The 26,391-nt window shown below is 34.6% G+C and overlaps 1 long non-coding RNA gene across 4 annotated transcripts; it reads right to left on the bottom strand.

Annotated features, from left to right (window-relative positions):
* Positions 1–811: 811 nt before the first annotated feature.
* On the bottom strand, positions 812–7,737 carry LOC138889122 (uncharacterized). Of its 4 annotated transcripts, none has more exons than XR_011406685.1 (5): positions 5,870–7,737; positions 3,792–5,308; positions 2,932–3,216; positions 2,184–2,267; positions 812–1,204 (listed from the first exon to the last, which is right to left on the bottom strand). It is a non-coding gene; the product is annotated as an uncharacterized lncRNA (long non-coding RNA). The 4 variants fall into 4 exon arrangements; XR_011406686.1 differs by having other exon boundaries at positions 812–1,173; XR_011406683.1 differs by lacking the exon at positions 2,184–2,267.
* Positions 7,738–26,391: the final 18,654 nt, after the last annotated feature.

Raw genomic sequence — 26,391 nt, 5'->3', positions numbered from 1 at the left:
CGAATTATTCCTCTAAGAGTAAATGTTGTTTATTGTCAATTGTCAATAAAGGAGATATTTGTCTTTAAATTACTTTTTTTTATTCATTTACTTCTCGTCCAAATCTGTATAATGGATTAACTTTATAGATAGTCAAAATAAGGAATATACTTTAATGGTAAAGTTTTTTTTTAAGAAAATAATTATATAAATTTGATGTATATAGAATAGTTTAAATATTTGATTTGAAAGGAAACCGTAGATTGAATGGAATCTTAACATGCCTTATTTATAAATGCACGTTCCTTATTTGTAGGTCTAAAAAAGTTAAAACAAATTATTATAAATGAATTGTTTGATCCATACAAGGTCAAATTTTAATTGGTTTGATATCCTAAATTTTAGACTTATATGTAACCCTTTAAATAAGGAAACCTTTAATAAGTAAAATTTTATTCAATTTAAAACTTCTAAATATTAGGAGATAATTTAAATGACGATCTTGTTCAATATAAAATCACATTTTAAGGGTACAAGGCGAACTAGATTTCGCTAAGGGCCTTCGTGCTTTTAATATAGTATAGATAGATATAGATAAATTATATTACTTTGTCAATGTAAGGGTATCATTGAGGGTATAGGTTTTTTCATTTTAGGTCTTGACAGTAAATTGTTCTTTTTGAGAGTAACTCTGTTAGTACTAAAGCAATTCACGTTAGCTGATCTCCAGTTACCAAGACATGAACTATGGATTTTTTTTGGGTTCCTTTACAGTGGCAGGGTGCAATCAGATCTTCTCCTGAAAATCAGTCACCAAACTTCCAGCTGTAAGTATAGTAAACAACAGTTCTGAATATATATGTAATTACAGTCACGTAGTCGAAAAAATACTCTTTTCATTGAGAAATATATCTTCCTGAATGGTCTACATATAACTAAGCATGTGACAAAGATTGAATTCCGTCAACTTCAGCACTTAGAAGGTGACCAACATTCTCCAAACAATCCCTCACTCGCTGTAATTTCGGTTGAAGGTGAAGTGTGCCTTAGATTCCTCGACAATGGCAATATGTGAGATGGGTGGGTTTCTATTTCTGAACTATCCATTACCAGACTGTCATATGACACTACTCGCATCACGAAAAATCTTGACTCCAGATTAAGCTGTAAATCTCATCACAGGGGCCATTGTCCCTACAAACCATTTCAACTAAGAGTGGGAAAACTGCAAAACAGTAAAATAACTGAGAAAACCAGGAATCTGAAGCCTACTTAAAAATGCAATGTTTTTAGGTTCGCCTGTTCAGAAACAGCAGCTAATCAAATAATGTTTACAACACCAACGACATTATGTAATGTGTAGGATGTTATGATCAATGCTAAAGTACCATCCAGTTATTGCTAGAAATGCTTCATGAGCATTTTTGCAAGATGATCTTTTTGCCTAAGTTACTTTGTTATCATTGAAATAAGGTTTACACGACCATTATTGTACAAAATTACCTCTGTAACTACATGAAATTTGGCAAGATGATCTTGGTTGGTGCATCGGGTTATCTAAAGAAGATTACCTGCCACTTAGAACTTAAATGGTATAGACACACTCTTCCTCCATCAATGATAAAGGAAAATGCCACAAAGGGCCTGAATTTCTATTTTAAATTTAGTAGGTTAAGGAGTCCTGTCTAACCAGGTGTTACTAAATATCTTCTTAGCATTTCAAAAAACTTAACATTTAAGAAGCTACTAGTTGGTCTAAAAACCAAAAAAAAGTCCCCCATTTCTTGCTAAATGTAACTTTACACCCACAAAAAGAATATTAGTAGTTCCTCCATTAATTTATGTCTAGGATGGGCCAAAGATCTGAAAAAGTATTACTCCATACAGAGTTTACCAAACAGGTTCTCACATATCCAATGGACAGATATGTTTTCTTCCATGGAAAGATCCAAATGAGAATTCCAAAACTGAAGCAGGCTTATGATATTGACTTCAAACAAAAAATCAAATGTTCACTTTTCCAACTGGAATGGTGTAAAAAGATTTCAAGAACCTGGACATCTGCATTAGCACTCATTGTACTTTTTTATTTTATTTTTGTAAGCACACTCTGTGCACCTTATTATGCTAAGAAAAAACAATTGTAGTTTCACAAGAAGCTTATCTAAGTATCGTAAACCAAATAATAGGAGTACCAAAAGTACCTAGTCTTTCATATGGAGGCTGTTGTGCTATAGTATGTATAACTCAGTGTTTTTGAGAGAAAAAAGCGACAGGGGCTCGCCTCGCTTCAAAAGCGAAACGCACGCTTATTGAAGTGAAGCGCAAATACATATAATATATGTAATAATATATATAACAATTAATTTATAAACTGAAATACACATTAAAAAATCAAATAAACTAAAATATAAGATATACATATATATATATATATATATATATATATATAATAATTAATTTTCTAGAAGCAGTAGTAGCAGTTAAAGATAGGTATCTCCTTATTGGGGCTTCATGTCCAGTAGGTGATAAGCTAGAGCAAATTTTGTATTAAACTGAAATATATAATAATTAATTTATAAACTGAAATACACATTAAAAAAATCAAATATATATATATATAATAATTAATTTTCTAAACTGAAATACATATAAAATTAATCCAATAAACTGAAAATATAACATATATAAAATAATTAATTTTATAAACTAAAATACACATTAAAAAATCAAATAAACTGAAAAATATAACACATATATATAATATGTAATTTTATAAACTAAAATACATATTAAAATTAAGAAGAATAAAAGGGGGGGAAAAAGAAAACAGCGTCTGCAAGTGGACAAGAAAAAGTGAAAAAGAGAAGAGAAGAAGAAGAAGGAAACAGAAAGAAAAAAAGAGCAGACGCTGGACGGGAACAAGAAGAAGAAAGAAGAAAGAAAAAATACCTGGACTGGATGGAGGAAGTTAAAACTCTAGCAGCAGCAATGTCGATCGAAGAAGAGAGAAATGGTCAATTTTGGTATTAGGGGTCTGTTTTGTATAATAAAAAAACAGACCCAAAATTTTTATTTTTTAAAAAAGGCCCCTCTTAACAGAAGCAATCGCTTCATCGCTTCTTCAACTGAGGCGCACGCTTCACATGGTCGAGTCGCCTTAGGCTGGGAAAAGCGATGGCTGGTCGCTTCGCGCTTAAAGCGACGAAGCGATCGCTTTTTCAAACACTGGTATAACTGCAACAAAGAAATGGACACAACGAAAGAATTAGATAAACTTACCAAGTATAGACAATATCCTCAAATAAGGGTAACAATGAAACTGGAAAGGTTTATAAAGTCAGTAAGTCATCCATCTGGTAAAAATGTTTCTCTCATAGTGCTTAAGCACGGATCGCATTGTGACAACAATCATACTACGTGGACATCTGAAGCTCCCAAAAATGACCCAAACAAACCAAAAAAAACTGATAGATAATCTATGATGTTTGTAGAACTTTGGAATAGAATAACCAGATTCATATCAAAAGAGGAGAAACAAGAGAGAAGATGTTTGGTTATTCCCGTGTCCGGGACATGAATAATTTCAAATGGATGAACAGTTGATCACAGAAGTTTAATTGTGGATTAAAAAACATTTGATATCCACTTTTTAAAGTATAGATAACAGCAGAAGCGTAAAGGTGTTGAAAATGTGGATCTCTTTTTGCAAAAGTATCAGCAGTTATTAGCTTGGATAAAAGTTCCTCTCAAGTGATCAACTTCTATGTGAATAGTACAGAAGATATTGAGCTAAGTATAAAAAAACTTACATGCTAAATATAGTGTAACCTGGGTACGGAATGGCTACATGAGTAAGAAGAGCCTTGCTGCACAAGCTGTTGAAGCAGTTTGCCTGGTGTGTTGAAGCATGTGACATTCAGCATGTTTAGAATTACACAGACAACAAAATGTTAAAAAAAGTATACAGCAAAAATGGGGTATAAAGTATAACAGGGGAAGAGAGGACGGAAACAAAAAAGAAAAGGAAGACGAAATGCAGAACTTGTTCTTATTTAGTCCAAAAGACACCAGTTAAGGGGTATAACCTTTTTGAAGAAATTTAATCAGGCATTATGCAGCGGCCCTGTTCACATTTGACGTATCATAAATAATTATCTGAATATTGAATTGAAAATAACAGAGACACTGGTATGATACTAACAGCAGACCACCAATCTTGGCTAAACTATTATCAGAAAAAGCGAGTAGGAATAAGAACTACAAATTTAGGCCTTTTTCAATTGGAGTTACCACTCTTAACCACGGAACAACTAAAATCAACCACACTATTATCACAGAAAGAGAGTAGCAATTAGAAATACAAATTTAGGCCGCTATGGTACAAAGCTAAGACTTACATACAACTGAATGGTCACATTTGAATTGTTAAGCGACGACATATATGCAGCCTAACTATCTTTCTGTAGAATAGGCAGAGATCGCCCTTTACTTAAATCAAATAAGCGGAACTTTGCCCAAAGTAATTAGGTAAAGCATATAGATTTGCCAAATAAAAAATTAGGTAAAGCATATCAAAACAGTAACACATAAATTGCAGCAATACCTAACTTGTGATTACCAAAAAAATCATCCTTGTTACACTTATTTTTTCTGACCTCCTAATGATTACATAATCACACAGTTTTTCTAATTTACCAATTGCATACTAAGGCCATTCAAACAACTAGAAAAAGAAAAAGTATAGCAACACAACTACAATACGCATTTTTACCCAAAATCATAATAAGGGAATAAAAGAAATTAGGGCTTTTAGCATAAGGATGAATTTTGAAGTGTAAGGGTAGAAATCAAGAGGAACAAAGTCAGAGAGAAAGAAGGGTACCTAGCAATAGATTTCACCGGAGAAAAGAGATGGAGAGAAGCAAGTTCGCCTAAGAAAAGTGACGTTTCAGTTCACTGCTAGGGCCCAAAAGAGAAAACGGCTACAGCTACATATGGCGTCGTATGAAATTGGCGGGCCGAAATCCAAACGATTGTTGCCCTAGTTATCCTACTAAGCTTCGGAGAAGAGTGGAAGGATAGGTAAGTCTAGAAAAGGTTGGATATTTCATAGGACAGAGCGAGGGCAGAACACATGGCTGCCAAGCAGGCGCGTTGATGAAAGAGGCTGCTCAAGCTTGTCAAGTGTCTCTTCTAACATAAAAGAAAGTAAGGCAACTGTATTAGCTTTTCAATGTCTTTTGCCTGCTTTTTTCTTGAAAGGCCGAGGCAGACAAAGCCATTGCCGCTGCAATTTCAGAAGCTTGAAGCTCCAAAAAGTCAATACCTACATTAAATCATCATCCAAGCACCAGATGAAACACACTAAAGATCTTTGGACAGAACTTTAGATTAGGAATTGGTTAATCATATCCAAAGATAATTTTTTCGTATCAGTTGCATTGATCATGAAACATGCATGAATAAGATACAGGTAAACCCCCTTGTCTACTTGTCAAAGAGAAAATAAAATTACTATGAAATTGTTGCAGTCATATCATCAAACACGTTGGGTGCATACCGTGAATTAGTGTGCAACAGAAAATAAATATTTTATCCTAAATATCATATTTGTATTCATCAAATATACAGAATCATGCACATGCATGTGCAAATCAAAATAGATATGCGACAAATTAGTACAACAAAGTTGCGCCTACTTTTCTCTTTCAATTTCTTGATGTAGCACAAACACATGCAGATGAAAAATGTTTAAGAATAAAATCTGTCAAGCATTTTGATGCAATCAATACTTAAAACACACCAAGATCAAATTGACAAAATGTTTTTTTTAAGTGAATACTTAGGCATGTTCACAGGAGAAAAGAGAATAAAAATCAAAACTTACCAGGTGTGTGAACCTTGATGAGGCAGGATACATTTATAAACAGCAATTGCAGCTCTCCATTTTAAGAAAAAGTTTAACAATGGAAGTCCCAGTATCAAATACATTTGACCAACTTCGGAAGAACATGGAGGAATCTAAGCTCGAACACCTTTCAGAAGCAAATCCAAAAGCCAACTGGATAGTTTCCTAAGTTGCACGTATACTATTACGGAAATCTTTAAGTGAACCACTTCGTGAAGAGGATCACAAAAAAATAAGGATAGAAATACTACGAAGACTTAGTTGAAGATGCAGCTGGATTATAGGCATATTTTTCGCTGCATTCCTCTCAAATTAAGAGTGGAAGTGGCTTACAAAGATATGTACATTTGTAATGGTGGGAGGATTGCAATAGTCTTGTTAGGCTTCCCATTTTGTGAACGCAAGGAACTATCAGGGAGCTCCCTTCGTTATGTCTTTAAGATTGTTAAAGCGGCAATATCAAAGAGGCATTTGAATTACCCAGTCTCTAATCATCAGTTGTTCAAGAATGACACTACCGATACATAGATTCTTCCTCGCATTGCATTCCTTAGGTACATTATAATGTAATACGTACCTAAACTCAACTCCCCATTGACTAGTTGGTACAGATACAGTAGTACGTCCTTAATTTTTGTATAATCATATGATATCTGACATGCACTGACTCAAACGTATGTGAATCATCCATCTTATAACATATTTTTTTATGCAGATGGTTGGACAAGGCAGCCATATTGGAGGTGCCGCCCCCTTCCCGTTCAGAATCAACCGAGCAAGAAAGCAAGGTGGGCAGATGGCTTTTTGAGGTAGCAAAAGTGAGGGAAGTGAAACACTTGTTAATGCTCCCGTTGTGGTCAACATTTCTTGTTTACAATCTTGTAGGGGCTACACGGAGAACCTTCTTTTTTGAACAAGCTAAATACATGGATGACTGTCTCGGAAATTACTCACTAATAGTTTTTGTCATTGTCATGACATTCACACGTTTCACTGTATCCAGGATATGTCTGTTGCACCACAATAAAAGTCATGTGCGGCGTCCTTTGCTCAACAGAATTAGCCTTGGAATGTTTTGTTCCGTAATATGTTGTGTAACTGCTTGGAGGGTTGAAGTTCACAAGCTTCATCATGTGGGGATATACCCCATTACTATTTTCTTGCTAACTCCTCAATTCATCTTGATTGAGGTTATGGAGGGATTGGCTGCCACAAGACTCCAAGGTTTCTTTGAATCTCAGGTTTCTGAGTCAATGAATCAGTATGGACCACAATTTAACAAGAACTCGTCTTAGGCATTGGTCAATTCTTGAATGTCATATGCATCCTCATTTTCGGATCCTTGTTTAAGGAAGACGTAGATAAGGGATGTTTAGACAAGTATTATGCAATGTTTATAGTTCCTACTTCCCTCAATTTTTGCTTATGTTGCTTGTTGATCAGGAACTGGTATGATAATCATGAGCCTCATGATACCGAAGTGTTGGAGGACATTGCTCAAGAATTATGGGAGAACATATTCTTAAAGTAATTTATCATCACTTCTTTAATATGCTCTCCCATAATTCTTAAGCAATGTCCTCCAACACTTCGGTATCATACGGCTCATGATTATCATACCAATTCCTGATCAGCAAACAGCATAAGCAAAAATTGAGAAAGGTAGAAACTATTAACATTGCATAATACTTATCTAAACGACCCTTATCTATGTCTTCCTTAAATAAGGATCTGAAAATGATGATGCATATGACATTCAAGAATTGGCAAATGCCTAAGACGAGTTCGTTTAATTGTGGTCCATACTGATTCATTGACTCAGAAACCTGAGATTCAAAAAAATCTTGGGAGTCTTGTGGCAGTCAATCCCTCCATAACCTCAATCAAGATGAATTGAGGAGTTAGCAAGAAAATAGTAATGGGGTATATCCCCACATGATGAAGCTTGTGAACTTCAACCCTCCAAGCAGTTACACAGCATATTACGAAACAAAACATTCCAAGGCTAATTCTGCTGAGCAAAGAACGCCGCACATGACTTTTATTGTGGTGCAACAGACATATCCTGGATACAGTGAAACGTGTGAATGTCATGACAATGACAAAAACTATTAGTGAGCAATTTCCGCTACAGTCATCCATGTATTTAGCTTGTTCAGAAAAGAAGGTTCTCCCTTAGCCCCTACAAGACAATAAACAAGAAATATTGACCATAACGGGAGCATCTTTAACAAGTGTTTCACATCCCTCACTTTGGCCAACTAAAAAAGCCATCTGCCCACCACGTTTTCTTGCTCGATTGATTCTGAACGTAAAGGGGGCGACGCCTCCAGTATGGCTACCTTGTCTAACCATCAACACACAAAAAAATTATATGCTATAAGACTATGATTCACATACGTTTGAGTCAATAGATGTCGGATATCATATGATTATACAAAAATTAAGGATGTACTATTATATCTGTACCAACTAGTCAATGGGGAGTTATGTTTAGGTACGTATTACATTATAATGTACCTGAGGAATGCAATGCGAGGAAGAATCTAAGTATCGGTAGTGTCATTCTTGAACAACTGATGATTAGAGACTGGTAATTCAGATGCATCTTTGATATTGCCGCTTTAAGAATCTTAAAGACATAACGAAAGGAGTTCACTGATGGTTCCTTGCGTTCATAAAATGGGAAGCCCAACAAGAATATAACAACCTCCACCATTGCAAATGTATATATCTTTGTAAGTCACTCTCACTCTTGATTTGAGAGGAATGCAGCCAAAAATATACCTAAAATCTAGTTGCATTTCCAGCTAAGTCTTCGTCGTATTTCTATCCTTATTTTTTCGTGGTCCTCTTCATAAAGTGGTTCACTTAAAAATTTCCGTAATAGTATACGTGCAGCAGGAAACTATACAACTAGCTTTTGGATTTGCTTATGAAAGGTGCTCAAGCTCAGATTCCTCCATGTTATTCCTAAGTTGGTCAACAAGAAATGCTTTCAAAGAAATATCTCGGTCAGCTTTACCAAAAGCTAATAGCACCAGCGCCCCAAAAATATTAGGCGTCGGGCCTCATACCATAACATACTCAGTCCCTGCTCAGATAGAACAAATAATTTTACTAAAAAAAGCTACATGGAAGATAATAATGATGAAAATGACGAGGAGGATTGGGTGTGTGCATTATTCGGATAAACTCAAAATCGGAACCGAAATCCAATCCGAATGAGTATTTAATTTGGATTTTCGGATAGATTGGATTTCGGATTTGGAACTTCAAATTTTGAATATTCAAAATACGAAAATCTTGTAATCTTATATTTAGCCCTGCTCGACTACCCATCAGACATTAGCGCATTACTCATATGCTCAATCTAATAAGTTCAATATATATTACTCATTAGATATCCAACACTAATTACCAAGTCCAATATGCTTCGACTTGTTAATTTCCAAGATGACTTAGGCCTCATTTCTTTGCACTTAATGGAGGTCTGAATCTTAATCATTTAAATCTTAATTATTAAGTGTATTGTTTTTACTTCATAATCACTTAATAGGTCAGTATGATTAAGATCTATAACAAAGACTTAATTTCATTAAGATACTATCATCCACATTCATTACTAATTACCGTCACCGCCTACCATTATAACCTACCACCACCACGATCACCATTCTCAACCATAGTCGCCACCACCTACCACCACCCACCACCATTATCTTCAACCATAACCACACATTCACTCACCTCAACTACCACCATCCTATCGCCATAAATAACCATAGATGTCACCTCCTACCATTATAAATTACCACCACCCACCATCGCCTTCCAAAATCACAACCACTATAGATCAAGATTTTGGTTTGTAATTTATTAGCAGATTAAAATTAATTTTTAATATTACTTACGATATGGAATTTGTTAGTAATTACTGAGCCTAGTTTCGTTGGCAAATTACCAAATGATATTGAAATAGTTGGAAAATTATCAATATGGAGATGAAATAGTTGCTAAATTACCAACTAGCATTGAAACGATTGATACATTTAATGATAGATATAAAATCAATTGATATTTTCTGACGAATCTAGCATTTACAGTAAATATATCAATATATATCATGAGTCACACTTCAATATTGTTTGTGCACGAATACGAATCATCTTTTTATAAACTGGAGTCACACTCCAATCTTTAATAAAAATTTCACGTAAAATTATATTTTTCAGATATAAATATCCAAATATTTGGTTATAGACTTCCCACTAATAGGCACTTGGGCTACTTTCACTAATATAATAGTATTAGTAGCCACGATGCTCGTACATTATTAAAGAATATTAATTATATGAAAGTATGATTGATCTGAATTGTTCGAGTACTTTAAATCATATATTTTAACAAAATCATAAATTAAATATCATATTATCTCAATGTACGTACCAAAAAATTTACCTCTTTTAGACTTTTTCGATTGCTCCAAATTCATTTATTATTTGAAATTATCAATAATATTTTTGAATATTATTTTTACTTTATTTTTTTAAGTTAATTCAAAGTATACTCAGTGTTGCTCTATATCTCTTTTTCTTTCTTTATACATTATTTTACTATGACAGAAATCTTACTTGGGTTTTTTCATTTAGTATTTTACCTATAACCCAGAGATAATATAGTTTATTCTAATTTGTAAGGATTAATATTTTAATTTATTTGAATAAAACACAAGAACCCATCAAAACCAGTTCAGGATTCTTCCGAACCATCTAATTAGTTAGATCCAAATATGCATCTTCTTCGATGCCTGAGAAAGAGCTTTAATCGGTTGAATGATTAAGAGGTGATCAGACAGGACATGGCGCGACTTAGGATTACTGAGGACATGGCCCTTGATAGAGAATTATGGAGGCCGAGCATTAAGGTTGTAGGTTAGGGGAGAGTGTGAATATTTCTACAGCGCAATAGAGGGAGACTATCCAGTTAGGAGTTAGACTAGGAATGTCATTAGTCGTCTATTGATGCAGGGCTTTCCCTTCTAGTTGTACTATGCCAGCCATCTATTTCGTATTTCGTATTTTGTATCCTGTATTCCATATTTCGTATCTCTTATATATTGTTGTTGTTATTGTTGTTATTTTTATTACGCATTTCTATGGTACTAATATATCATCTCCTATTGCTTTTTTGAGCCGAGGGTCTCCTGGAAACAGCCTCTCTACCCTTCGAGGTAGGGGTAAGGTCTGCGTACATATTACCCTCCCCAGACCCCACTTGTGGGATTATACTGGGTCATTGTTGTTGTTGATTCAACTGATCCTTCAACTTCCTATATATCAAGCTCTAATTTTTTTTTATCTCACTCACATTTTTTTTTCCTCAGTTCTTTGCTACTCCAAAGTACCTATATTGTTTTAACCTTTAGCTCTTTTTCCAACCGTTAATCAAATTAAATATTTTCTCTAACAAATAACGTGAAAGGATCTTATACTTCCACCAACAATTAGCCTACATACAAAAGCCCAACAAGCAATATTATCGACTCAATAATATAAAAATTTATTCGAAAACTGTATTGCTCACATATAAATCTCACCTTCTCAAATCTCTTGATTATAGTTTGGTGCATGAGAGAATGCCTAAGAGGAAAAAACAGCTAGAGTAAGTTTTTAATAAAAAATTTATTTCAACGACTTAGATTTATGTTTATGTTCCCGATCTTTATCATACCCAAAACGGTCACGATTAAGAAATACAATATCTCATCAATAACTCTATCATGATTTGTTTTGAGAAGATTAGTTTGTTAAGCCACCGAGGCTAATTTATTTACGACTCATACTACACTTCTGCACTAATTGTACAGGTACTGAGGCGGGTGCATCAGGTGCTCACTTAGGCGCGTAGTCGTATCAGCTGGAGACTTAGTAGTGAGTTGCTTTCAAAGCTTCAACTCGCATCACTCGGGGTCTCCTTTCCCTAAATTAATTGTATTCCATCTACTTTCATTCCAAACAGTAGTTGTACTTAGGGGTGGGCATAGTTTGGACAAACCAGAAACTCAAACCGAAATTCGAATTTTTTTTATTTTTGGTTTGAATTTTCGAATAACGGAATAGATTTTGGATTTAATTTTTAAAATTTTTGGATTTCGAATTGGATATTGGATTTGGTACTTTGAATTTTTGGATATCCAAAATTCTTATACTTTATATTAGTCCATTATCCATATTCTAATAATAACAAGTTCAATGCCCTACTAAGTTACTGTCAGAATACTTTATATTTAGATACGGATTTACTATTGCTACTTTTAGATCGTGTTAATGTCTCTATTGCATTTCCTTGATAATAATTTCATTACTTGAATACTTCATTTGGATGGTTGCGGTGAGAATGAGGAACTTTTCAGACAATTTAACATAAGTACTTCATTTGTATATTTATTCTTGTAAAAAGAAGAAACATCTCAACTTATAAGCTCAAAACCGAAAATTCAAAATATCCAAACTGATTAATCCGAAACCGAACTTAAAAAATCCGATCCAATCCGAACTTATTTGGATTGTATTTAATTTCTTTAATCTGACAACCGCAAATCCAAACTAAAATTATCATATCCAATCCGAATTGCCCGATCGCCCACCCCTAGTTGTAGTAGTTTTGTACATTCTATTAGATGCTCGTGCACTTGCGACACCGAGGGTTGATGATTTTACCAGATGCTCATGGTTGTAATTGATATACATTATTTCATTTTATGTTTTGTTTATATTCCATAGCTTGATGAAGATGTTATAGTATTTTATCGATCAAGATCCCATAAGCTACTACTGTTTAATCATTTTTATTATTTGAGTTTTAAAATGTTATGGGCTATCAATTGTGGTGATAACTTATGGTTGGTTTGTCTAACGACAACGTTGAGCACCATCACGGCCTACGATAAGAACGAGATAGTGACACAAACACACTAAAATAGTAATTGGACAAAAAGGTCAACAGTATTCATGTTGGCCATTAGTTGTGACACCATACAACTTGCCGTCTTGGATGCGTACGAAAGAGTCCTATTTGTTTTTGTCAGTTATAGTTCCTGGGCCGAAGAACCCTAAGCAAAAACTTGATGTTTTCTTGCAATCTTTGATTGCAGAACTAAGAAATCTGTGGAGTATAGGTGTGGACACATATGATATCTCAAAGAAGCAAAATTTTAACATGCGAGCTGCTTTGACGTGGACAATTAATGATTTTCATGCACATTCGATGTTGTCTGGATGGGGTACTGCGGGTAGGCTAGCATGTCCATATTGTATGGAGAATTTAGATGCTTTTACTTTGACAAAAGGTGGCAAACAGTCCTGGTTTGACAATCATCGTAAGTTCCTACCACTGGATCATTCATACAGAACTATAGAAATTCAGTTAGAAAGAATAAAGCGGTCACAACATATCCTCCCCTGATACGGTCAGATGATGATATATTGAAGGAGATAAATGAATTGGGGTTGAAAAAGGTAAAAGAGCTTGGGGTTGATATTGTTAATGATAAAATTAGTAAGTTTTCTGGTTGGAAGAAAAGAAGCATATTTTGGGATTTGCCATATTGGAGTACAAATCTCATTCGACACAATCTAGATGTTATGCACATCAAGAAAAACTTTTTCGAGAATGTGTTCAACACGGTGCTGGATGTAGATGGTAAAACCAAAGATAATCCCAAGTCTAGGGAAGACTTGAAAGAGTTCTGTCGACACCCTAAATTACATGTTGGTGACGAATATCTGAAAATTAGTTACACTAGACATGAAGTCAAAAAAAGTGTTGTGTGAATGGGTGGAGAATCTCAAATTTCCAGATGGATATGTCTCAAAAATGGGAAGGGATGTGGATATGAAAAAACATAAATTGTTTGGTATGAAAAGCCTCGATTGTCATGTACTCGTGCAAAGATTGGTCCCTATTGCGTTTCGTGAGCTATTACCACAAAAAGTTTGGGAACCACTTGCTGAGATGAGCCTTTTCTTTAGGGATCTCACTTCTACAGCAATTCGGGAAGAGGATATGGTCAGACTTGAACAAGAAATACCTGAAATAGTTTGTAAATTGGAGCGTATATTCCCTCCCAGCTTCTTTGATTCAATGGGAACATCTCACCGTGCATCTTGCGTACGATGGATGTACCCATTTAAGAGGTAAAATTTCATTGATACTAATTCAAGCACTTCATTTTCATCATCTTGAATGACTCACAATTTTAGTTTATATGTTATTTCCAAAAACTTATAGAAATTGAAAAATAATGTTCGAAATAAGGCATAAGTTGAAGGATCCATATGCAATGCGGATTTAGTTGAGGAAGCTTCATCTTTTTGTTCACACTACTTCGAGCCTCATGTTTACATAAGGCATAGAAAAGTTCCACGAAATGATGATGGTGGTATAAGTGAAACTGATGAACACGATGGTAATCATTCTAAATTTATCTATCCAGGTAAAGCATTTGGGATATGTAAACCAAGATATATGACTGAAGAAGAACTTGATGCAGGTCATATTTATATTTTATTAAATTGCGCACAAGTACACCCATATATTAAGTAAGACTTCAATCTTTTGTTTTCATTTATAGATTAGCAAATTCATCAAAACACTTAATATAGTAATTTTCTTCGATGTGATTCACAGGATTTTTATTGACTCCCTTCATCAAAATTTCCCGCAAATTATGGAGAAGGAAGTGGATAGGAAACTTGATGAAGATTATGCATCATAGTTTAAAAGATATGTGAGTACTTGTACAATATCCTCCCACTTATACTTACCTCGCTTATGAGAAACTCTAATTATTTTTCTTTTATAGGCACGAGTCCACATAGATAATCAGTTCATCAAGGCCCTTGCAGAAGGTCCGTGTCGAACTGCACAACCATGGACTGGTTATATTGTCAACGGCTTTAAATTTCACACTAGAACCCGCAGTTCTTCTAGAGCAACTAACAACAACGGTGTATGCATAAAAGAAACTAATATATAGTGCAAATGATAGTGACTACTATGGTGTGATAACTAATATCCTTGAATTGGAGTACAAGGGTAGTTAGTATATAAAGAGAATTGTTTTACTCAAGAACCTCGCCGGAAACCTCAACGAACCTCGTCGGAAAATCGATCGAAAACCTCGACTGTTCTCTTCACCCAAAAACGCTGCATATTTGTCGTTTCAGAGATGTGGCTTGCGTTTCTGTGTTATAAGCCCAGGAGAAAAATCGAAAGAAACCCCAGGCAGCTAGAATGTGAAATCCAGAATACTCGACTCCAAACCAAATGGGTAAAGAAGGAAAAATTCTACAAACAATTCTTGGGACTACTATACGTCAGGTGGATTAAGGAATTTGCAAACGAATCCAAAAGGGAAAATGAATAGAGGGAAAAGACGAGGGCTAAGCCAAAAGGTGGGGACGGCTGCTGCTGGAGTTTGTTGAGGGTGGCGGCTGCTCTCATTTTGCTTGAGGGTCTGCCGATTTTCTAGGTTAGGAGTTTTTTCCCGCTTTTTTCTTCTTCTTTTGTGGTGCGGCTGACTCCCCCTTCTTTTATTGTGAGTGTGTATTTATCTTTAGGTAGCTTAGGGTTATGGAATTGGGCTGGATTTAGGAAATTTGAAATTGGGCTCCAAATTTTGAATTTCAATTCTTAAAGTCCAACAACTAAGTGACTTAATCCTTTTTCTTTAAAACAATTCAAAATACTATTAAATATAAATCAATTCCAATTAATTAAGGTAAGCTATATAATAATATAAAACTATTTTTTTGTATTTTCAAGTAAGGTTAGAGAAAAAGAAATAAATTGAAATCATAGTAAAAATCATAATATTACTATAAAATACTAATGGCCCTAAGTAAAAGAAATAAGAAAATATGTAATGGACTATTTTTGTATTTTCGTTTTTGTGTCTAAAAAATAAAATTAAAGATAAAATATTAAAATTTTATAAAATCAAATAGATATTAAAAATACTACGAATACTAAAAATAACTCTTAAAAATCATGCCGATCAAAAATTACGTGCTTGCAACAGTCAACTCCGACAGATGGTGTTGAGTAATTCCAATCTGAGGAAGATGGTTTAACATTTAGTGTGGTATCTAACAATGAAACTGTTCTCCTGGATGATCCAAATGGTGAATTCATAAACATAAGAGACAGGAATGATGATTTAGATGATGAGGTAGAACTTCATGTTGAATTGGATCGGATGAAGATGAGGATGAGGATAGTGAGGATGAAGAGCCATATGATGAATATGACAGTGAATAGAGTCAAAGTGCTTCAATCTCTTCAACTATAGAGTCTGAATGAATGAAACATAGTATATATATTTTATTACTATTTTATTTTATATTTCTTAAGAAAAGAGTTCCTGGATTTCAGATTTTATGGGTTCTTGTTTTTTTTAAACTTTAGTATTTGTATTTAATAGTTCTTTCGCTGGCTTGTTTGACCGGTTACCCTCACTCTCATTTTGTGAGGAGTAGTAGTTGTATTTTGCAAGTGCATTAAGAAATACTTATAAAGTAAATTTGTTCCTTTTTAGATGTTTGACTTTTTAATCTACCATGTGTAGATTAATACTTTTATGCTTATTTTTTTCAGAGCATTCTGTTTTTGGAGTAATATACCAGTTAATTACTCTTGGAATAATATATCAATTAACTACTTATTACTGTATCCAATTAGATTTGATCATAATTCATTAATTATTTTAATTGGTCATCTACATATGATTTTGGAATTGCATATATGGCACCTAGTGGAGGTGGAGCACGTAGATATGCTGAAAACAGGAATGCGAACTCACGGAGATCTCCTCAGATGTTGAGTCCCACATCTAATCAATCACCATTATCACATAAACCTCCAGTTATAGAAACGCCACATTTGGATGCAGCTATAAACAGATCCTTACCATCTTCATCTTTTGATCTTGGTACACCTGGAGATGAAATCCGATAAACAAGTTCGTCAAACACAATTGGTGGTAACCGTATCCTAATTACAATCGCCTTTGGAGTGTAAGAGTACAAGTGTCATCTATTTATATTTATTTATTTATTTCTGTTTCGTGCTTATCTGATGTGTATCGTCCATCTTTGTGAAGTCATACCTGATTGCTTAGCATCTAGAAAGATAGATACATATTTAGACTATTTGGGCAGACATGTTGAGGCACAATTTGTTATAGTATTTCAGTTAGCGAAATCTTTTTTTATCTTTTTTATATGGTACGTAGGACAAGAACTTCAAATGAATTTGTCATTTGATTTTCTACTCTAATAGCAGGGTGCTCTTATCCAAAAAAATATAGAAAGCAGGAAAGTTCTTACCTTTTTCAATATGACTAGACAATGACTCTAGATGAATATGCTCATGGAATCATCCTATAGAGGAAAACTTTATATTTTATTTTATATGACGTAAGACTTGGTCTTAATAGGAAAACTCTTGAAAGAATTTATGTGTATGCCTATATGAGTGCATCAATGTGGTCTTCGTTGCATACCAAAATCTTAATTACTTCATATTAACTCTAGTTAGGAGGTAACAACTCATTTACTGCAGGAATTGTGTAAAATAAAGATATTACTTACACTTCATGCAAAAAAATATAAATTGGTTGTTCTCGTAAGAAGATGGACAGAAGAATATCCCTCTTGATGATTATTAAGCATCGTCTAAGTAATTCACATTATTTCTCAAATGCTTCTTGAAAGAATATGAAAGCTTTAAATGGAATAAAGTAATAAAGTAATTCGTTTCTTATTTACTCAAGTCTGGAGCTAGGCAATCAAGTTGCTCGGTCTGTCATAAAAATCTTCAAGGAGAAACTGGATCATGAAAGACATACTTGGAAGTTTGTTACACCAGATACAAAAGATTTCTATTGGGAAGAGTTTAAGATAAAGTTATAGTACTATTATTTTAATAATGGACTTTGTGTATTTAAAATTTCTATTGCATCAATCTTGTGTTTCATCTGTTCTGCGCGCATTCTAGAAAATACTGGTTCGGGCTTTTGATTTGATTAATACTAGGGTGGGTAGCCAAACAAAATCTGGTTAGTAGTCTTCGATGTTGAGATGTATATGAGATATGGGATGATTATGATGAACTAATAAACAAATGCATTAGAAGTATGCTTTAGTTGGCTAGGGAGAATGCAGTTCTTTACTTTGTTAGTTTCTAATAGATAATTTCAATAGTCCGACCTAAAATGTGGGAGAAATCATGATATCGTGTTCTCCAATCTGAACAGGAGTCGGAGAGAGCGACATTTACTCTTATGGAGGCGAGGCTCGAGGAGCGGATTAGCACGATTGATCAGGAAGCTTCGGTTCTGAGGGATCAGGTCGCGACCTTGGAGGCAGAGAATGAGTGACTAAAGGCTCAGGTTGAATCGTCTCCCGCTATCGTTCACCGTCAAGTGCATGAGCTCTGAGTATCTGCGTCAATTGTGGATACGACGCGGCGACACCCGAAGCTAATGGGGGTGCGTATGGTGATGATGATGAACCTTGTGGAGATGGTGATGACAGTGGTGATGATGATGCCGAATGAAAAATATTGTCTTTTATTTTTATTTCGTTTGTTTATTAGCGTCTGTTCGTTCCGTTTTTTTTTCTTCTTCTCTTCTTTTTTTTATTGGTTGGCCTGGGCATATGTAAGCGGGTTCGTGACCTGCGTCACGCGTTCGCGTTGAAGGAAATTTCCTTCGGCATAAGTAACTCATCGCATTCGCGAGGGTCCTCCCGCGAACACGAAGAAGAAAATACCAGCACACCAGAACTGAAAATCCTGCAACTTTTATGAGTTCAAAAACTTTCCGAGACTCACCCGAGCCCTCGGGGCTCCTAACTAAACATACGTACTAACTCAAAAATATCATATGAACTTATCTGTGCGATTAAATCGCCAAAATAACCCCTTAAACAACGAATTAAACCTCAAAATCAATGAAATATTTCAAAACTTCTTAAAACATCAAATTTTGCATTTAAGGTCCGAATCACGTCAAATGACATTCGTTTCTTACCAAATTTTACAGAATTATCTTAAATCACATATAAGACCTGTACCGGGCACCAGAAGCAAAATATGTGTCCGATACCAACATGTTCTAATCAAATTTATTTCAAAATCCTTTAAACAACTTGAGAAAATAATTTTCTTTGAAAATTCATTTCTCGGGCTTGGGACCTTGTAATTCGATTCCGGACATACGTCCAAGTCCCATATTTTCCTACGGACCCTCCGGGACCGTCAAATCAGGGGTCCGGGTCTGTTTACCCAACACGTTGACCAAAGTCAAATTAATTCATTTTATTGTCAAAACTTATTATTTTTCACAGATTTTCACATATAAGCTTTCCGACTACGTGCCCGGACTGCGCACGCAAATTGAGGTGATGTTAAAAAAGGTTTTTAAAGCCTGGAATGTAGAATTCATTTTGGTGGAACATATAAGCCTGGTTCCGGAGCACTGTTTGTCTAATTTAGAAGATTTGCAGCTGATGGTGCGAGGAGTTCCGGGTTCGGTGGATTCACTCGGCTTTCCTTCTCCTAACGTGTTGTATTCATGTCTCGCGTGAGTTAGATTCTTCCTTCGTGCTTCTTTCGGTGAATGATCGTGTTTCTCAGCTTTGATCTGGGTAAAACTAGGAGTTTTCACTAGGAAATCTACATAGAAGACGCCAAATTGTTTGACTCAAAAGATATTAAAACCTTTTTGAACAAATTAATCAAAGATGAAAGGGTAAATCATAGTCAAACTTAATTGATTCCAGACCGAGCGACTTCGTAATGATGAATATATAGGAGATGAACAAGACGTCGCTAATTTCATTAAGATTCAATATTGCATTCCACCTCAGTTTCAAAGGAGAGAGAGCTACAATTGCTTTTTCTTTGAATCCCAGAATGGAGCTCTTAGCTCTATTTTTCTAGATAACCCTTGAGAAGCCCCCCCCCCCAGCCCCTTTTGAAAACCTTCCTGGGCTGTTATATATAGTCGAAACCTCTTGATCCCCACCGTGATTTGGTGCGCTTGGGTCAGTGGTGCGTTCTAGTCGTGACTCTAGGCATTGCTCTTTTCGATGTGTCGGATATCTTGGAGAAGAAATGAAGTGGACCTTATTGACTTCCACTACCCGATTGCTAAAAAGGGGTCGTGGGTAACCTGGTCGTGGCAGTCAGATTTTGACCAATTCAATTTCTATATCAATTGTCTCGGTTGAAAAAGTTTTTCAAAACTAAATCAATAAAGTTTGATATGATAACCCAAGAGAGATTAAACAAATTGGTTAGACATTGACAATAATTAAAATTGAGTATAACTTCTTTAAATTTCGATAAATTATAAGAATAAAAAAATTAAAAAATTTAAGGCCTTACTTATTATTTTCGCCTTAGGCCTCATATTATGTCGAGCCGCCCCTAGTTCAAGGAATACAAGTGGAGAAAAAACTATATGGTTACTACACGTCAAAGATATGATTAATCAGGAAACTCATTAAATAAGATATAATCATAGTTAAGTTGCAAAGTCTATAAACAATTATATGTCATGCATCAATTAGCTTGATGTAAACATTAAATGAGGATAAGTTTTCAGTTTTTATCGTTGAATTGATATCTTGAATCTTTCACGCAACACTCCTATGATTTTTCATTTGCTTTTTTTTCTTTTAGTCTTTCCACTAATAGATGTTAAACGAAATATATCAGCGACAATGTTAATTTTTTTTTACATTATTAATATATTTTATAGATTATATCCCATGTTAAATTTGGAGGCTAGTTTCAATGTGTACTATGGGAAAATCATGTGATACTGACTGAACATAAAAGTCAATAGAGGTAGCTTTTACACCAAGTAAATAGATGAACATACATTAGTTAAAATCATATTTATTTTATGAGTTAAAAGTTATATATATTTGTGGTGTAAAATTTAACCTAGTATGCGTTACAAATAAATAACTTTTTACAATTTGGATATCCGAGTTTATAGTGCCAAAGTTATACTAACTAGTAAACAAATATATAGATATAAACCAAACAATAAAACTAAACATAAAAACAATAACTAATTAATCATGTACTTATTATTTTCCCACAATGTTTGTTTCTCGTCAATTACTACTTCTCGTTCATCTCGTTCTTTTTTGGTGAGGTAACCCGAGGAAAGCCAAGTGCTGTAATTGGTAATATTAATTTATACATAAACGTTGAAGTATACACAACTCATATCCTATATATAGCATACTATATCTCTTATAATCCAGACACCTTTGAAATCATTGTTCATGTTTGCAGGCACCTTTTAAATCATTGTTCATGTTTCTAGAGTCCATTTGGAACATTTGTAATCATATACTCATGAAATATTCATCCAAAAGAATTTATTCTAGCCCGTAGATCGACATTACATACTTAGGGTTTAGAATAAGTTACTAAATGGAATTTGTCTCCATCATAGTTTTCTTTGTCTCGTACTTTGTTAATGCACTGTTTAGTCGATTTACATATGAGCTTTTGATAGTACTCTCTCCACACTTACATCGCCACCATGCAGTATCTGTTAGCCTCATAAACGTGACATCTTATTGCTTATCTCTGCCTACTTTTACCTCCCCCGTATATGCATTTCTTCTTCGTCCAATATTAGAAAATAGTCAGCTTAGTACTTTTTTTTTTATAAATAAAGTTACGCCATAGGTGGCGCATTCCTTTCATTCATCCAAAAATCAGTTACAACAAAGAGATGGATCAAATATCCTAGTTTACCTCCTTGTGCAAACTTTCTCTATAAAAAGGTTACAAAAACTTACAAAACCTGATAAGTATTAGCAACAGGTAACTTAACAAAAAGAGGACATCCTATCATAAAAACAGTTTTTCCTATTGCTTACAAGACTCTAACTTCACCTTCCATTCAAATGTATTTTGATTATTGTTTTTCATGGGGGGCTTTGTAGTGTGATTTTCAACAATCTGGTTGTTCCTTCTCAAACATATTATTCTGATATCCTAATACATTTATTGTATCTACTCGTCCCTCCAAGCCTTTTGCTTGCTTATACAATATTGAAGGAGCGAGTTGATATGGGCATATTGCCAACTTTAATAGTGCAGATCTATGAGAGGAAGAAGCTTATGGAATTTGTCATGGGATCGATGTGGTCTATTACTTTTCAGTTTAACTTCAGATTCACTTCTACTGCTCAGACAATCTCCTTATTATTCTGGGTGGCGGCTTGGATTGGTAACGTGGCGATGGTTCAGCCAGCCACCGATTTTGGAGTCCTAATCTTTTTGCTCGTTGATGCATCGTTGAGCTGGGTTATGAATATTTTCCAGCTACGTGTGTATACTTGGTTTGTGTTTGCAACGTGTTTCTTGCTCTACATTCTCCATTGGAAATTAGATGCATTAACTCTTAGATACGAACAATTATTTAGTACTTGATTTAGTATCTACTTAAGAAACAAAATTCTGGTAAAAGCTGCGTGAAAGATTATACATAGAGATTTAACACTTAATCCCGGTTAATTAACATACATCGTCACCTCATTTAATCACCAATGCCTCCTCTTCTCTCCACCTTTGCGTTCCATATACAAGTTAATTAATGAAGATGACAGTGTAACCAGGGCGGCAATGGAATTAGTGGCATAAAGTAAAACCTTAATAAATGGTCTCAAATATATTTAATAAAACTATCTTCTGCATGCGTCGTACGTGCATATCTCGTGCATCTTGTGTCAATTGGTGAAAAAAATTAAAATCACACACACACACACACACACATGTATATATACATATTAATATATATATATATACTAGTATGGTTAGCTCGGGCTTTGCCCGGGCCCAACGTGAACAATGTTGTACTTTTTTGTTATATATTATGTTACTTTGTCAACATAAGGGTATCATTAAGTGTATAGGTTTTTTCATTTTAGGTATTGATAGTAAATTTTTCTTTTTGACAGTAACTCTGTTAGTACTAAAGGCAATTCACGTTAGTTGATCTCCAGTTACCAAGACATGAACTATTGACATACTTTTGGGTTCCTTTACAGTGGCAGGGAGCAATCAGATCTTCTCCTGAAAATCAGTCACTAACTTCTAGTTGTAAGTATAGTAAACAACAACTATTCTGAATAGGCGTGATGGTTTCCTGACCACTTAAACTTGTAGGGCTTTTGAAAGCCGATACACGAACTTTGGATTTTCTCATTTGAACACTGGAACTCATGATTCCCTTAACTAATAAACACATCTGACCCTTGATCCTATGCGCCTGTATTACACATACACAGACGTGTCCATCCCAGTCAGCAAATGACCAATGGAATTGTTACACGTCAAGGGCGCAAAAACAAACCCCAATTGATTGGGGTCCCCCCTCTTTTAATCAATAGACCGACCAAAATCAGCCATAAACTTCCATAAAATCCACCATTTTTCACTTCGAACAAAATTCATAAAATCCATACCCCAATTACAAGTCAGAATTGATGAGGCACCTTCTAAAATTCTGTCTAGGCAAAAAAGAGCCAGCGAAGCTATGTCAAAGAAGAACATGAATAGTGAAATCCAAAAGAGAAGAAGTCGGACTGAGTAATTAAACAAAATTCGTCAATTTTTTTATGGTCTTTCTTTTTCTTTGTATTTTTTTTATTTTAGATTTTTTTAATCCAAATTATTGTAGTGACTGCGCTTAGCTTAGGTGATTTGCACACACTTTGTCTATATCACCTCTGTCACTGCCACATGTGCATGGTCAACACTCAAATATGTTTATTAGTTATCAAATATTCGAGCTTGAGTGTTCAAATGTGAATTATGTAAGTTTATATATCGGCTTTGAAATCTCGTACAAGTTTAAGTGGCCACGAGGCCATTTCGCCATTCAGAATATATATATATATATTCAGTCGAAAGAATAATCTTTATCATTGAGAAATATATCTTCTTGAATGGTCTACATATAACTAAGCATGTGACAAAGATTGAATTCCGTCAACTTCAACACTTAGAAGGTGACCAGCATTTTCCAAACAATCCTCGCTCGCAGTAATTTCAGTTGAAGGTGAAGTGTCCTCAGATTCCTCGACAATGGCAATATGTGAGATGGGTTCTATTTCTGAACTATCCATTACCAGACTGTCATTTGACAATACTCGCATCGCGAAAAATCATGACTCCATATTAAGCTATAAATCTCATCACGAGGGCCATTGTCCCTGCAGACCGTTTCAACTGAGAGTGGGAAAACTGCATAACAGTAAAATAGCTGAGAAAACCAGGAATCTGAAGCCTACTTAAAAATGCAATATTTTTAGGTTCGCCTGTTCAGAAACAGCAGCTAATCAAATAATGTTTACAACACCAACGACATTATGTAATGTGCAGGATGTTATGACCGATGCTAAAGTACCATCCAGTTATTGCTAGAAATGCTTCATGAGCATTTTTGCAAGATGATCTTTTTGCCTAATTTACTTTGTTATCATTGAAATAAGGTTTACAAGACCATTATTGTACAAAATTACCTCTGTAACTACATGAAATTTGACAAGATGATCTTGGTTGGTGCATTGGGTTATCTAAAGAAGATTACCTGCCACTTAGAACTTAAATGATATAGACACACTCTTCCTCCAGAAATGATAAAAGGAAAATGCCACAAAGGGCCTGAATTTCTATTTTAAAAAATAACTAGTTAAGCTGCTTCTTAGGATATCAATGGCATTATTGCCTTAATATGGTTTTTGCGCTGTAAAAAAAACTGTGGCAGTCCAGCAAAATATTTTCGCGATGCTAAATTTGCAGTAAGGTATTCAGACACGACTTTCCTCCAGTTATATCTAGTCCAATATTCTCTGAAGTGTTGTCAGTTATTTGTGACGAAGCTTCTCGATCTTGTGGAGCTTAAACTGAAGGAACTTATTACAAGGGATCGATGTGGTCTATTACTTTTCAGTTTAGCTTCAGATTCACTTCTACTGCTTAGACTGTCTCCTTATTATTCTGGGTGGCGGCTTGGATTGGTAATGTGGTGATGGTTCATACAACCAATGATTTTGGAGTCCTAAACTTTTTGCTCGTTGATACATCGTTGAGTTGTGCTATGATTGCTTTCCAGCTGTGCGTGTATACTTGGTTTGTGTTCGCGGCGTGTTTCTTGCTCTACATTCTGCATTGGAAATTAGATGCATTAACTCTTAGATACGAACAACTATTTAGTACTTGATTTAGTATCTACTTAAGAAGGAAAAAATTCTGGTGAAAGATTGTACATAGACATTTAACACTTAATCCTGGTTAATTAACATACATCCTCACTGATTTAATCACCAATGCCTCCTCTTCTCTCCACCTTTGTGTTCCCTATTTTAACAGTACAAGTTAATTAATGAAGATGACAGTGTAACCAGGGTGGCAATGGAATTAGTGGCATGAAGTAAAACCTTAATAAATGGTCTCAAATATATTTAATAAAACTAGCTTTTGTGTGCGCCGTACGTGCATATCTCGTGCATCTTGTGTCACTTGGTAAAAAAAATAAATAAAATCCCCCCCCCCCCCACATATATATATATACACACACACACACACTAGTATTGTTAGCCCGGGCTTTGCCGGACCCAACATGAACAATGTTGTACTTTTTTGTAATATACTAGTTTTATGATACGCACTTTGCGCGTGTACCCATGTCAATGATTATAGAACATTTTAAACGAACGTATAAATATAATTAAATAATATGTTTGTATCAAAATAAAAATAAAAATATAAGTTTCTAAAAATAATAAATCTTGATCCTTCCACCTTAATGCGTACGCCTGGTATGCCCCAACGCCTGGCGCATAAGCTCGTCCCGAAGTTTTTTTGCAATCGTCTGTAATTAGATTTGTAAGTAGATCATCAAAAATTCATTAATAATCCTTTGAGCAGTAAAAAACTTTCTTTATTAGTCGCATTTCAAAATTTGAGAATACAATATCGCGTCGCGGAAGTGAATGTGATAAAACCTTTCATCCAAAGTTCTAATTTTTGTCACGTCTTCAGTATTTGATTATTTATATTTTAATTCAAATTTCATTTTTTTTATGTTATTTCGTTTGACAATTTTTTTGTAGTTTATGAAAGTTATTATTTATTAGTTAGTATTAGTGAGGACAAAATTGTGAATATTCATTAATGTTCTTTTTAGAAATGAATTAGCATATTGAATTGTTTGTCAAGTTATTAATAGCTTATTAGAAGCACGATGGTAAAATATAATATGTAATTGTGATATTTGTCTTTAAATTACTTTTTTTATTCATTTACTTCTCGTCCAAATCTGTATAATGGATTAACTTTATAGATAGTCAAAATAAGGAATATACTTTAATGGTAAAAGTTTTTTTTTAAGAAAATAA

Source organism: Nicotiana sylvestris, chromosome 4 (genome assembly GCF_000393655.2).
Source record: "Nicotiana sylvestris chromosome 4, ASM39365v2, whole genome shotgun sequence".
NCBI lineage: Eukaryota > Viridiplantae > Streptophyta > Magnoliopsida > Solanales > Solanaceae > Nicotiana > Nicotiana sylvestris.
Note: the sequence above shows the minus strand (reverse complement) of the source record. Positions and strands in the feature narration are given on the sequence as shown.